The sequence below is a fragment of the Pseudophryne corroboree genome, chromosome 7 (genome assembly GCF_028390025.1).
Source record: "Pseudophryne corroboree isolate aPseCor3 chromosome 7, aPseCor3.hap2, whole genome shotgun sequence".
NCBI classification, from domain to species: Eukaryota; Metazoa; Chordata; class Amphibia; order Anura; family Myobatrachidae; genus Pseudophryne; species Pseudophryne corroboree.
In genome coordinates this window covers 246388478-246403335 of record NC_086450.1, presented here as the reverse complement: position 1 = coordinate 246403335, position 14858 = coordinate 246388478, and the positions used below count along the sequence as shown (strand labels likewise).

At 49.1% G+C, this 14858-nt stretch overlaps 1 protein-coding gene across 4 annotated transcripts in view; it reads left to right on the top strand.

Moving 5' to 3' along the window:
- Positions 1-14858, top strand: part of CCDC14 (coiled-coil domain containing 14) — a 217331-nt gene that overhangs the window by 123491 nt on the left and 78982 nt on the right. The window lies entirely within an intron of this gene.

Sequence of the window (14858 nt, the reverse complement as noted above, 5' to 3'; positions counted from 1 at the left end):
AGCTCGAGGACATGCGCTGAAACTGGAGGGGAGGTAGGTTCGGGGGAAATTTAAGGAAAACTTACTTCACAGAAAGGGTAATGGATATCCTCCTGTCCGAGGTGGTAGATGCTAACAGAGTAAAGCAATTTGCTTGGATTTGGCATGTGAATTTCTTCTTCTGGATCCATAGGGAGTCCACTGGGAATATGATGGGGTGTTGGTGAAGAAGGAAGGATCAAATAGAGTTGAGGTTGCCTAAAGGATAATAGCAAGGGGCAGTCTAGATGGGACAAGTGGTTCTTATCTGCTGTCAATGAAATAGTAGCTTTACTTTATGCAGCTGGGTACTCTGTGTTCCACAGGGAATACATCGGGGGTGTAGAGTTGTATCTTGATGCAGAGGCACAAACAGGCTAAAACTTTGACTGTTCCCAGGATGCATTGCATGGCCTCCTCTATAACCCTGCCTCTGGACACTGGAGCTCATTTTGTAAGTTGGTGCCTGCATAGCAGGTCCCTAACGGGGGGCTGCACTAGGCAGCCCTGAAAAGAGCTTTTCTCTGACGTCCTAAGTGGATGCTGGGACTCCGTAAGGACCATGGGGATTAGCGGCTCCGCAGGAGACTGGGCACAACTAAAGAAAGCTTTAGGACTACCTGGTGTGCACTGGCTCCTCCCACTAAGACCCTCCTCCAGACCCCAGTTAGATTCTTGTGCCCGGCTGAGCTGGATGCACACTAGGGGCTCTCCTGAGCTCCTAGAAAGAAAGTATATTTAGGTTTTTTATTTTACAGAGAGATCTGCTGGCAACAGACTCACTGCAGCGAGGGACTAATGGGAGAAGAAGCGAACCTACCTAACAGGTGGTAGTTTGGGCTTCTTAGGCTACTGGACACCATTATCTCCAGAGGGATCGACCGCAGGACCTGACCTTGGTGTTCGTTCCCGGAGCCGCGCCGCCGTCCCCCTTACAGAGCAAGAAGCATGAAGAGGTCCGGAAAATCGGCGGCAGAAGACTTCGGTCTTCACCAAGGTAGCGCACAGCACTGCAGCTGTGCGCCATTGCTCCTCATGTACACCTCACACTCCGGTCACTGATGGGTGCAGGGCGCTGGGGGGGGCGCCCTGAGGGCAATATATGACACCTTGGCTGGCAAATCTACATCATATATAGTCCTAGAGGCTATATAGATGTAAAATTACCCCTGCCAGTATTCCAGAAAAAGCGGGAGAAAGTCAGTTGAAAAAGGGGCGGGGCTTCTCCCTCAGCACACTGGCGCCATTTTCTCTTCACAGTGCAGCTGGAAGACAGCTCCCCAGGCTCTCCCCTGTAGTTCTCAGGCTCAAAGGGTTAAAAAGAGAGGGGGGGCACTAAATTTAGGCGCAATATATGTATACAAGCAGCTATTTGGGGAAAAATCACTCCGTTATAGTGTTAATTCCTGCATTATATAGCGCTCTGGTGTGTGCTGGCATACTCTCTCTCTGTCTCCCCAAAGGACTTTGTGGGGTCCTGTCCTCAGTCAGAGCATTCCCTGTGTGTGTGCGGTGTGTCGGTACGGCTGTGTCGACATGTTGGATGAGGAAGGTTACGTGGAGGCGGAGCAGAGGCCGATAAATGGGATGTCTCCCCCTGTGGGGCCGACACCAGAGTGGATGGATAGGTGGAAGGTATTAACCAACAGTGTCAACTCCTTACATAAAAGGCTGGATGACGTAACAGCTGTGGGACAGCCGGCTTCTCAGCCCGCGCCTGCCCAGGCGTCTCAAAGGCCATCAGGGGCTCAAAAAACGCCAGTTACCTCAGATGGCAGACACAGATGTCGACACGGAGTCTGACTCCAGTGGCGACGAGGTTGAGACATATACACAATCCACTAGGAACATCCGTTACATGATCTCGGCAATGAAAAATGTGTTACGCATTTTCTGACATGAACCCAAGTACCACATAAAAGGGGTTTTATTTTTGGGGAGAAAAAGCAGCCAGTGTTTTGTTCCCCCATCAGATGAATGAATGAAGTGTGTAAAGAAGCGTGGTTTCCCCCGATAAGAAACTGGTAATTTCTAAAAAGTTACTGATGGCGTACCCTTTCCCGCCAGAGGATAGGTCACGTTGGGAGATATCCCTTAGGGTGGATAAGGCGCTCACACGTTTGTCAAAAGGTGGCACTGCCGTCTTAGGATACGGCCACCTTGAAGGAACCTGCTGATAAAAAGCAGGAGGCGATCCTGAAGTCTGTATTTCTCTGACGTCCTAGTGGATGCTGGGAACTCCGTAAGGACCATGGGGAATAACGGCTCCGCAGGAGACTGGGCACAAAAAGTAAAAGCTTTAGACTAGCTGGTGTGCACTGGCTCCTCCCCCTATGACCCTCCTCCAAGCCTCAGTTAGATTTTTGTGCCCGAACGAGAAGGGTGCAAGCTAGGTGGCTCTCCTGAGCTGCTTAGAAGTAAAAGTTTAAATAGGTTTTTTATTTTCAGTGAGTCCTGCTGGCAACAGGCTCACTGCATCGTGGGACTAAGGGGAGAAGAAGCGAACTCACCTGACTGCAGAGTGGATTGGGCTTCTTGGCTACTGGACATTAGCTCCAGAGGGACGATCACAGGTTCAGCCTGGATGGGTCCCGGAGCCGCGCCGCCGGCCCCCTTACAGAGCCAGAAGAGCGAAGAGGTCCGGAGAAAGCGGCGGCAGAAGACGTTCCTGTCTTCAAATAAGGTAGCGCGCAGCACTGCAGCTGTGCGCCATTGCTCTCAGCACACTTCACACTCCGGTCACTGAGGGTGCAGGGCGCTGGGGGGGAGCGCCCTGAGACGCAATAAAAACGATATAAAAACCTTATATGGCTAAAAAAAATGCATCACATATAGCTCCTGGGCTATATGGATGCATTTATCCCCTGCCAGTTTCCTGAAAAAAGCGGGAGAAAAGGCCGCCGTGAAGGGGGCGGAGCCTTTCTCCTCAGCACACAAGCGCCATTTTCTTTCACAGCTCCGCTGGAAGGACGGCTCCCTGACTCTCCCCTGCAGTCCTGCACTACAGAAACAGGGTAAAACAGAGAGGGGGGCACTATTGGCAGCTAATATATAAATACAGCAGCTATAACAGGGAGTAACACTTATATAAGGTTATCCCTGTATATATATAGCGCTCTGGTGTGTGCTGGCAAACTCTCCCTCTGTCTCCCCAAAGGGCTAGTGGGGTCCTGTCCTCTATCAGAGCATTCCCTGTGTGTGTGCTGGGTGTCGGTACGATTGTGTCGACATGTATGAGGAGGAAAATGATGTGGAAGCAGAGCAATTGCCTGTGTTAGTGATGTCACCCCCTAGGGAGTCGACACCTGACTGGATGGTAGTAATTAAAGAATTACGTGACAATGTCAGCACTTTGCAAAAAACTGTTGACGACATGAGACAGCCGACAAATCAATTAGTGCCTGTTCAGGCGTCTCAGACACCGTCAGGGGCGCTAAAACGCCCGTTACCTCAGATGGTCGACACAGACCCTGAGACGGATACTGAATCCAGTGTCGACGGTGACGAGACAAACGTAATGTCCAGTAGGGCCACACGTTACATGATCACGGCAATGAAGGAGGCATTGAACATTTCTGACACTACAAGTACCACAAAAAAGGGTATTATGTGGGGTGTGAAAAAACTACCAGTGGTTTTTCCTGAGTCAGATGAATTAAATGAGGTGTGTGATAAAGCGTGGGTTTCCCCCGATAAAAAAACTGCTGATTTCTAATAAATTATTGGCACTATACCCTTTCCCGCCAGAGGTTAGGGCACGTTGGGAAACACCCCCTAGGGTAGATAAGGCGCTCACACGCCTATCAAAACAAGTGGCGTTACCGTCTCCTGATACGGCCGCTCTCAAGGAATCAGCTGATAGAAGGCTGGAAAATATCTTAAAAGGTATATACACACATACCGGTGTTATACTGCGACCAGCGATCGCCTCAGCCTGGATGTGCAGCGCTGGAGTGGCTTGGTCGGATTCCCTGACTGAAAATATTGATACCCTGGATAGGGACAGTATATTATTAACTATAGAGCATTTAAAGGATGCATTACTATATATGCGAGATGCACAGAGGGATATTTGCACCCTGGCATCTAGAGTAAGTGCGATGTCCATTTCTGCCAGAAGAACGTTATGGACGCGACAGTGGTCAGGTGATGCGGATTCCAAACGACATATGGAAGTATTGCCGTATAAAGGGGAGGAGTTATTTGGGGTCGGTCTATCGGACCTGGTGGCCACAGCAACGGCTGGAAAATCCACCTTTTTACCCCAGGTCACCTCTCAGCAGAAAAAGACACCGTCTTTTCAAACCCAGTCCTTTCGTCCCTATAAGGGCAAGAGGGAAAAAGGCCGCCCGTTCCTGCCCCGGGGCAGAGGAAGGGGAAAAAGACTGCACCATGCAGCCTCTTCCCAGGAGCAGAAGCCCTCCCCCGCTTCTGCCAAGTCCTCAGCATGACGCTGGGGCTCTGCAAGCAGACTCGGGCACGGTGGGGGGCCGTCTCAAGAATTTCAGCGCGCAGTGGGCTCACTCGCAAGTGGACCCCTGGATCCTGCAGGTAGTATCACAGGGGTACAAATTGGAATTCGAGACGTCTCCCCCTCGCCGGTTCCTGAAGTCTGCTCTACCAACGTCTCCCTCCGACAGGGAGGCAGTATTGGAAGCTATTCACAAGCTGTATTCCCAGCAGGTGATAATCAAGGTACCCCTCCTACAACAGGGAAAGGGGTATTATTCCACGCTGTTTGTGGTACCGAAGCCGGACGGCTCGGTGAGACCAATTTTAAATCTAAAATCTTTGAACACTTACATAAAAAGGTTCAAATTCAAGATGGAGTCACTCAGAGCAGTGATAGCGAACCTGGAAGAAGGGGACTATATGGTATCTCTAGACATCAAGGATGCTTATCTCCATGTCCCAATTTGCCCTTCTCACCAAGGGTACCTCAGGTTTGTGATACAAAACTGTCATTATCAGTTTCAGACGCTGCCGTTTGGATTGTCCACGGCACCACGGGTCTTTACCAAGGTAATGGCCGAAATGATGATTCTTCTTCGAAGAAAAGGCGTATTAATTATCCCTTACTTGGACGATCGCCTGATAAGGGCAAGGTCCAGGGAACAGTTAGAGGTCGGAGTAGCACTATCTCAGGTAGTGCTACGTCAGCACGGGTGGATTCTAAATATCCCAAAATCACAGCTGATTCCAACAACACGTCTACTGTTCCTAGGGATGATTCTGGACACAGTCCAGAAAAAGGTGTTTCTCCCGGAGGAGAAGGCCAGGGAGTTATCCGAGCTAGTCAGGAACCTCCTAAAACCAGGACAAGTGTCAGTGCATCAGTGCACAAGAGTCCTGGGAAAAATGGTGGCTTCTTACGAAGCGATTCCATTCGGAAGATTCCATGCAAGAACTTTTCAGTGGGATCTGCTGGACAAATGGTCCGGATCGCATCTTCAGATGCATCAGCGGATAACCCTATCTCCAGGGACAAGGGTATCTCTCCTGTGGTGGTTACAGAAGGCTCATCTTCTAGAGGGCCGCAGATTCGGCATTCAGGATTGGATGCTGGTAACCACGGATGCCAGCCTGAGAGGCTGGGGAGCAGTCACACAGGGAAGAAATTTCCAGGGCTTGTGGTCAAGCATGGAAACGTCTCTTCACATAAATATCCTAGAGCTAAGGGCCATTTACAATGCCCTAAGTCAAGCAAGGCCTCTGCTTCAGGGTCAACCGGTATTGATCCAGTCGGACAACATCACGGCTGTCGCCCACGTAAACAGACAGGGCGGCACAAGAAGCAGGAGGGCAATGGCAGAAGCTGCAAGGATTCTCCGCTGGGCGGAAAATCATGTGATAGCACTGTCAGCAGTGTTCATTCCGGGAGTGGACAACTGGGAAGCAGATTTCCTCAGCAGACACGACCTCCACCCGGGGGAGTGGGGACTTCATCCAGAAGTCTTCCAAGTGATTGTAAACCGTTGGGAAAAACCAAAGGTGGACATGATGGCGTCCCGTCTCAACAAGAAACTGGACAGATATTGCGCCAGGTCAAGGGACCCTCAGGCAATAGCGGTGGACGCTCTGGTAACTCCGTGGGTGTTCCAGTCGGTATATGTGTTCCCTCCTCTTCCTCTCATACCAAAAGTACTGAGAATCATAAGAAGGAGAGGAGTAAGAACGATACTCGTGGCTCCGGATTGGCCAAGAAGAACTTGGTACCCGGAGCTGCAAGAGATGCTCACGGAGGACCCGTGGCCTCTACCTCTAAGGAAGGACCTGCTCCAGCAGGGACCTTGTCTGTTCCAAGACTTACCGCGGCTGCGTTTGACGGCATGGCGGTTGAACGCCGGATCCTGAAGGAAAAAGGCATTCCAGATGAAGTCATCCCTACCCTGATCAAGGCCAGGAAGGATGTAACTGCAAAACATTATCATCGCATTTGGCGAAAATATGTTGCGTGGTGTGAGGCCAAGAAGGCCCCTACGGAGGAATTTCAACTGGGTCGTTTCCTACATTTCCTGCAAGCAGGATTGTCTATGGGCCTAAAATTAGGATCCATTAAGGTTCAAATTTCGGCCCTGTCGATCTTCTTCCAGAAAGAACTGGCTTCAGTGCCTGAAGTTCAGACGTTTGTCAAAGGGGTACTGCATATACAGCCTCCTTTTGTGCCTCCAGTGGCACCTTGGGATCTCAATGTAGTTTTAGGGTTCCTAAAATCACATTGGTTTGAACCACTTGCCACAGTGGATTTGAAATATCTCACATGGAAAGTGGTAATGCTGTTGGCCCTGGCTTCAGCCAGGCGCGTATCAGAATTGGCGGCTTTATCCTATAAAAGCCCTTACCTGATATTTCATTCGGATAGGGCGGAATTGAGGACTCGTCCTCAATTTCTCCCTAAGGTGGTTTCAGCGTTTCACATGAATCAACCTATTGTGGTACCTGTGGCTACTAGGGACTTGGAGGACTCCAAGTTGCTGGACGTAGTCAGGGCCCTGAAAATATATGTTTCCAGGACGGCTGGAGTCAGAAAATCTGACTCTCTGTTTATACTGTATGCACCCAACAAGCTGGGTGCTCCTGCTTCTAAGCAGACGATTGCTCGTTGGATTTGTAGTACAATTCAACTTGCACATTCTGTGGCAGGCCTGCCACAGCCAAAATCTGTAAAAGCCCATTCCACAAGGAAGGTGGGCTCTTCTTGGGCGGCTGCCCGAGCGGTCTCGGCTTTACAACTTTGCCGAGCAGCTACTTGGTCAGGGGCAAACACGTTTGCTAAATTCTACAAATTTGATACCCTGGCTGAGGAGGACCTGGAGTTCTCTCCTTCGGTGCTGCAGAGTCATCCGCACTCTCCCGCCCGTTTGGGAGCTTTGGTATAATCCCCATGGTCCTTACGGAGTTCCCAGCATCCACTAGGACGTCAGAGAAAATAAGAATTTACTTACCGATAATTCTATTTCTCATAGTCCGTAGTGGATGCTGGGCGCCCATCCCAAGTGCGGATTGTCTGCAATACTTGTATATAGTTATTGTTACAAACAAATCGGGTTGTTTATTGTTGGAAGCCTTCTTTTCAGAGGCTCCATACGGTTATCATACTGTTAACTGGGTTCAGATCACGAGTTGTACGGTGTGATTGGTGTGGCTGGTATGAGTCTTACCCGGGATTCAAGATCCTTCCTATTATGTACGCTTGTCCGGGCACAGTATCTTAACTGAGGCTTGGAGGAGGGTCATAGGGGGAGGAGCCAGTGCACACCAGCTAGTCTAAAGCTTTTACTTTTTGTGCCCAGTCTCCTGCGGAGCCGTTATTCCCCATGGTCCTTACGGAGTTCCCAGCATCCACTACGGACTATGAGAAATAGAATTATCGGTAAGTAAATTCTTAGTTTACACACTCAGGTTATATACTGAGACCTGCAATTGCCTCAGCATAAATAGGGCTGCTGCAGCGTGGTCTGATACCCTGTCAGATAATATTAATACGCTAAGACAGGGATAATATTTTGCTAACATTGAGCATATTTAAGACGTTGTCTTATATATAAAGGATGCACAGAGGGATATTTGCCGGCAGGCATCCAGAATTAATGCAATGTCCATTCTGCCAGGAGGGTATTAGAAACCCGGCAGTGGACAGGTGATGCTGCCTGTAAAAGGCACATGGAGATTATGCCTTATACGGGTGAGGAATTGTTTGGGGATGGTCTCTGGGACCTCGTATCCACAGCAACAGCTGGGAAGAAAAATTTTTACCTCCGGTTTCCTCACAGCCTAAGAAAGCACCGTATTTTCAGGTACAGTCCTTTCGGCTTCAGAAAAGCAAGCGGGTCAAAGGCGCTTCCTTTCTGCACAGAGACAAGGGAAGAAGGAAAAAAGCTGCACCAGCAGCCAGTTCCCAGGATCAAAAATCTTCCCCCGCTTCCTCTGAGTCCACCGCATGACGCTGGGGCTCCACAGGTGGAGACAGGTGCGGTAGGGGTGCGTCTCGGGAACTTCAGGCTTGCCCACAGGTGGATCTCTAGGTTCTGCAAATAGTATCACAGGGATACAGGCTGGAGTTCGAGGCGACTCCCCCTCGCCGTTACCTCACATCAGCCTTGCCGGCTGCCCTCGGAGAAAGGTAGTACTGGCGGCAATTCACAAGCTGTACTTCCAGCAGGTGAAAGCAAGGTACCCCTCCTTCAACAAGGCCGGGGTTACTATTCCAAAATGTTGTGGTACCGAAACCAGACGGTTCGGTGAGACCCATTCTAAAATTGAAAGCCTTGAACACTTATACGAAGGTTCAAGTTCAAAATGGAATCGCTCAGGGCGATTATTGCAAGCCTGGAGAATTTCATGGTATCACTGGACATCAAGGATGATTACCTGCATGTCCCTATTTACCCTCTTCACCAGGAGTACCTCAATATTGTGGTACAGGATTGTCATTACCAATTCCAGACGTTGCCGTTGGTCTGTCCCCGGCACCGAGGTATTTACCAAGGTAATGGCCGAAATAATTATCCCGTACTTGGACGATCTCCTTATAAAGGCGAGGTCCAGGGAGCAGTTGTTCGTCGGAGTAGCACTATCTCGGGAAGTGCTACAACAGCACGGCTGGATTCTGAATATTCCAAAGTCGCAGCTGGTTCCTACGACGCGTCTACTGTTCCTGGGTATGGTTCTGGACACAGAACAGGATAAAAAGGGTTTCTCCCGGAGGAGAAGTCCAAGGAGTTGTTGTCTCTAGACAGAGACCTCCTAATACCTATACAGGTGTCGGTGCATCAATGCACGCGAGCCCTGGGAAAGATGGTAGCTTCTTACGAAGAAATTCCATTCGCCAGGTCCCATGCAAGGATTTTCCAGTGGGATCTGTTGGACAAGTGGTCCGGGTCGCGTCTTCAGATGCATCGGCGGATAACCCTGTCTCCAAGGGTCAGGGTGTCGCTGTTGTGGTGGCTGCAGAGTGCTCATCTTCTAGGGGGCCGCAGATTCGGCATACATGACTGGGTCCTGGTGACCATGGATGCCAGCCTTCGAGGCTGGGGGGCAGTCACACAGGGAAGGAACTTCCAAGGCTATGGAAAAGTAGGAGACTTCCCTACACATAAATATTCTGGAACTGAGGGCCATTTACAATGCCCTAAGTCAGGCTAGACCCCTGCTTCAACACCGGCCGGTGCTGATCCAGTCAGACAACATCACGGCGGTCGCTCATGTAAAGGGCGGCACAAGAAGCAGGATGGCGATGGCAGAAGCCACAAGGATTCTCCGATGGGCGGAAAATCATGTGTTAGCACTGTCAGCAGTGTTCATTCCCGGAGTGGACAACTAAGAAACCTCCACCCGGGAGAGTGGGGACTTCATCCAGAAGTCTTCCAAATGATTGTACACCGTTGGGAAAGGCCACAGATGGACATGATGGCATCCCGCCTCAACTAAAAGTTACAAAGATATTGCGCCAGGTCAAGGACCCTCAGGCGATAGCTGTGGACGCTCTGGTAACACCGTGGGTGTACCAGTCGGTGTATGTGTTCCCTTCTCTGCCTCTCTTACCCAGGGTAATGAGAATAATAAGAAGGAGAGGAGTAAGAACTATACTCATTGTTCCGGGTTGGCCAAGAAGAGCTTGGTAACCAGAACTCCAAGAAATGATCTCAGAGGACCCATGGCCTCTGCCGCTCAGACAGGACCTGCTGCAGCAGGGGGCCTGTCTGTTCCAAGACGTACCGCGGCTGCGTTGACGGCATGGCGGTTGAACGCCGGATCCTGAAGGAAAAGGGAATTCCGGAGGAAGTTATCCCTACGCTATTTGAAGCTAGGAAAGAAGTGAACGCAAACCATTATCACCGCATATGGCGGAAATATGTTGCGTACTGTGAGGCCAGGAAGGCCCCAAAGGAGAAATTTCAGCTAGGTCGATTTCTGCACTTCCTACAGTCAGAGGTGACTATGGGCCTAAAATTGGGTTCCATTAAGGTCCAGATTTCGGCTCTATCGATTTTCTTCCAAAATTGAACTGGCTTCACTGCCTGAAGTTCAGACTTTTGTTAAGGGAGTGCTGCATAGTCAGCCCCCGTTTGTGCCTTCAGTGGCACCGTGGGATCTCAACGTGGTGTTGGATTTCCTGAAGTCGCATTGGGTTGAGCCACTGAAATCCGTGGAGCTATAATACCTCACGTGGAAAGTGGTCATTCTGTGGGCCTTGGCGTCGGCCAGGCGTGTATCAGAATTGGCGGCTTTGTCATACAAAAGCCCTTATATGTATTTTATATGGATAAGGCGGAATTGAGGACTCGTTCCCAATTCCTTCCTAAGGTGGTATAATTTTTTAATGTGAACCAACCTATTGTGGTGCCTGCGGCTACTTGGGACTTGGAGGATTAGTCAGGGCCCTGAAAAGTATATGTTTCCAGGACAGCTTGAGTCAGGAAAACTGACTCGCTATTTCTCCTGTATGCACCCAGCAAGCTGGGTGCTCCTGCTTCTAAGCAGACGATTGCTCGCTGGATCTGTAGCACGATTCAACTTGCACATTCTGCGGCTGGACTGCCGCACCCTAATTCTGTAAAAGCCCATTCCACGAGAAAAGTGGGCTCTTCTTGGGCGGCTGCCCGAGGGGTCTCTGCTTTACAACTTTGCCGAGCTGTTACTTGGTCGGGTTAAAACATTTTTGTAAGAGTCTACAAGTTTGATACCCTGGCTGAGGAGGACCGAGAGTTTGCTCATTCGGTGCTGCAGAGTCATCCGCACTCTCCCGCCCGTTTGGGAGCTTTGGTATAATCCCCATGGTCCTTACGGGGTCCCAGCATCCACTTAGGACGTCAGAGAAAATAAGATTTTACTCACCGGTAAATCTATTTCTCGTAGTCCGTAGTGGATGCTGGGCGCCCATCCCAAGTGCGGATTGTCTGCAATACTTGTTTATAGTTATTGCCTAACTAAAGGGTTATTGTTGAGCCATCTGTTGAGAGGCTCAGTTATATTTCATACTGTTAACTGGGTATAGTATCACGAGTTATACGGTGTGATTGGTGTGGCTGGTATGAGTCTTACCCGGGATTCAAAATCCTTCCTTATTGTGTCAGCTCTTCCGGGCACAGTATCCTAACTGAGGTCTGGAGGAGGGTCTTAGTGGGAGGAGCCAGTGCACACCAGGTAGTCCTAAAGCTTTCTTTAGTTGTGCCCAGTCTCCTGCGGATCCCCATGGTCCTTACGGAGTCCCAGCATCCACTACGGACTACGAGAAATAGATTTACCGGTGAGTAAAATCTTATTTTTAGAAGACTTCAAGGGCCGCAGCACTTCCTATGTCAATCTGACATGCTGTGCTGCTGCTCCAACACCTCCCCAGCAGCGCTGCATACTCCGGCGGATGGGTTCCCGGGTACTTGCAGTGGAGGCACACCGGTTCACAGGCACACTGCCGCTCTTCAGGATCGCGTGACTGCACATCAGGCAGGAGGTAAGAGCGTCTCCCAGGTGGGATCCGCTGGTAAATCGCGGTCCCAGGAGACAGACCGCGCTGCTGGCGTAGACACTGTACTGCACAAGGACCCCACTATATCCACCAGGGCAGGCAGAGAGCACAGATCGGATTTTTAAAAATCCGTTTTAAATAGGCTCCACAGTACCCGATGGTGAGGACCAGCATAGGGGATAAGGCACTGACCTGTAGCCCGTCCCCCAGCGCCGGGTGCCATCTACTGCTGGTGTTCCCGCCCTGGAGCTGCATTTCACTCTCCCTCTTTCCCTGACCGAGATTTTGGGCCATCTTTACACAAGTAGCTGCGGCTGATCTCCGGGACTGCAGGGCATTGTCTCCTCTGTAAATCCGCCTTCCTCATCAGCTATGTGATTTTATAGTCACTTTAAGTTTTCTACATGTCATTTTAGACAGTGTTAGTTAAGAACAAGTGTACGCCCACCTGAATATTTAGTACAAGTATTCTGAGATATACAACCAGTATCTACTGTGCATTGATATATATGTGTATATATATATATATATATATATATAGCAATAAATAGGAAGCGGCACTCAGAGACGTGGTAACTCGTGCAAAAATAAAGCAACCAAGCTTTAATGTATCATCACATCATCAATGTTTCGGGGTTGTCCCCCTTCATCAGGATAACAACAAGTGAGCACAAAACAAACTTTATACCTTACCCCCACCAATGGAAAATTTTCAGTATTCCCGCCAGCATCCACGGAGTCCTCCGCCACTCCCCCCTGCATTCACGGCTGTTGCCGGAAGAGGAAGTGACGCGGCCCGCCGAAAAGACTGCTGGGTGCTTTCCCATGGAGACGCGGCACCGCTCGTATACAGGGACGCCGCCAGCGTTGTCACGGAAACCCGTGATCCGTAAGATGGTTAAACTAAAGTATATATAGATGCATATAACTGCAAACCATGCTAGCCGCATCCCGTTTACCAGCAGTGTCAAATCATCCATCTTGCAACCATATAAACACAGAAAAACAGTGACAAAAAATGTAACTGTATTACAAACAAATAAAGCTAATCTGCATCCCATAGAATCCGCTGCTATATTTTATATTGTTATTAATTCTGGGTCAAATTTCAAGAATAACATTCTCATGTAATGAGTTTATATATGGCTTGTGACACATAACCTATGCCTCAAAGAATACATACAGATGTAGTAATAAACTCTATATACACTACCTACATATGTGTACAAGGGTGTGGATTTAAACTTAAGTCAAATTTACTTACAGTTAATTTATGCCCCTGTGGATTTTTTATATCATTTCATCCTATGTCAGACATATGTAACACACCAGCCTGATATGGATATATTCAGAGAAAGCAGTTAAGACCCATGGTCTCATTCAGGCCTTTGGGAGCCATGGTGTCAAGACGGTAGATCCACCGGGCCTCCAACTGTAGTAACCTTTTATGTCTATCACCACGTCGCAGCGATAGGGGTACATGATCGATAATTTTGTAACGTATGGTGGCCACACCATGTCCCAATCGGGCAAAATGGCGTGCCACCGGTTGTTCACTGTTCCCTGAAGAGAGTGCGGCTCTAATGGCCGCCCTATGTTGAGCACATAAATCACAAATTTAGAGGAGCAACTAAGGGGCCATCCGATTTTAAGTCTCTTACCAGACTAGGCATGTACAATGGTGTCTCCAGTCTGGAGGTATCCACATGTTGTACATCCCAGACATCGATAGCATCCATTTTTTCTAGTTAGGAAATTTGTTATCTTGTTTTGTCCAAACCCAGTGATGTCGGTCCGGACAATAATGTCCTTGATGTTCTTACTTCTAGAATGGCCTGCAAGCAGACGGGTGCCATGCAGGCTGTTCAAACCTGGATCAGATGCCACCAGCGGCCACCATGATTTGACGTATTTCTTTTTAGCTGCGCTTTGTGTGTTAAATTCCGTGATCCACGGAATGGAGTTCTGTAGAGACTCCTTCTTCCGTTTTGTACTGGTCTCTGACAAAAGGGTTTGGCGTGTGTGGCCTACTGCCCTGTCTTTGGCTTTTTCTAACTCATGGATAGGATAGCCCTTGTCTAAAAAAATTTTTGTCATAATCTCCAACTGCCTCACGGTATCCTCTGGGTCACTAGTGGTCCTACATACCCTCAAGTACTGAGAATATGGAAGACCCCTAACAGTGGACCTTGGGTGGAAGCTGTTATACCTAAGCAGGCTATTTCTGTCCGTGGGCTTCGTATACAATGTTGTTTGTATCCGTTGCTGGACAATCAAAATTTTTATGTCTAGATCACAGGTTCTCAAACTCGGTCCTCAGGACCCCACACGGTCCATGTTTTGCAGGTCACCTGTAGATTTGTAAAATGTGACAGTTGGTGATACACAGTGCAGCTGCTGGGTGACATGGAAAACGTGACCTGTGTGGGGTCCTGAGGACCGAGTTTGAGAACCACTGGTCTAGATAATGAATCTCTGTGGAGCTGGTGTTATATGTGAGTTTAATTGGACTAGAAGACTTATTGTGATTATCAACATGTGTGAGTAAACATTGCAAACCCCCATCCCATAACACCAGGAGATTGTCAATATACCTATAGTACACAAACATGCCCTCCGCTATACTAGCATTCTCAAAAAATAATTCGCATTCCACCTCCCACATGAATGAGTTGGCTAGTGACGGAGCCACTGCCGACCCCATGGCACAACCGGTTTTCTGGCGGTAAAACCGGCCATCAAATAAAAAATAATTGTGCGTGAGGGTGAACATGAGAAGGGTCAAAAAGAATTCTGTATCAGGTCCCTTTATACAGTGGATTATTGACCAATAAATGTCTCACCGCCTCCACACCTGCCCGGTGAGGGATGC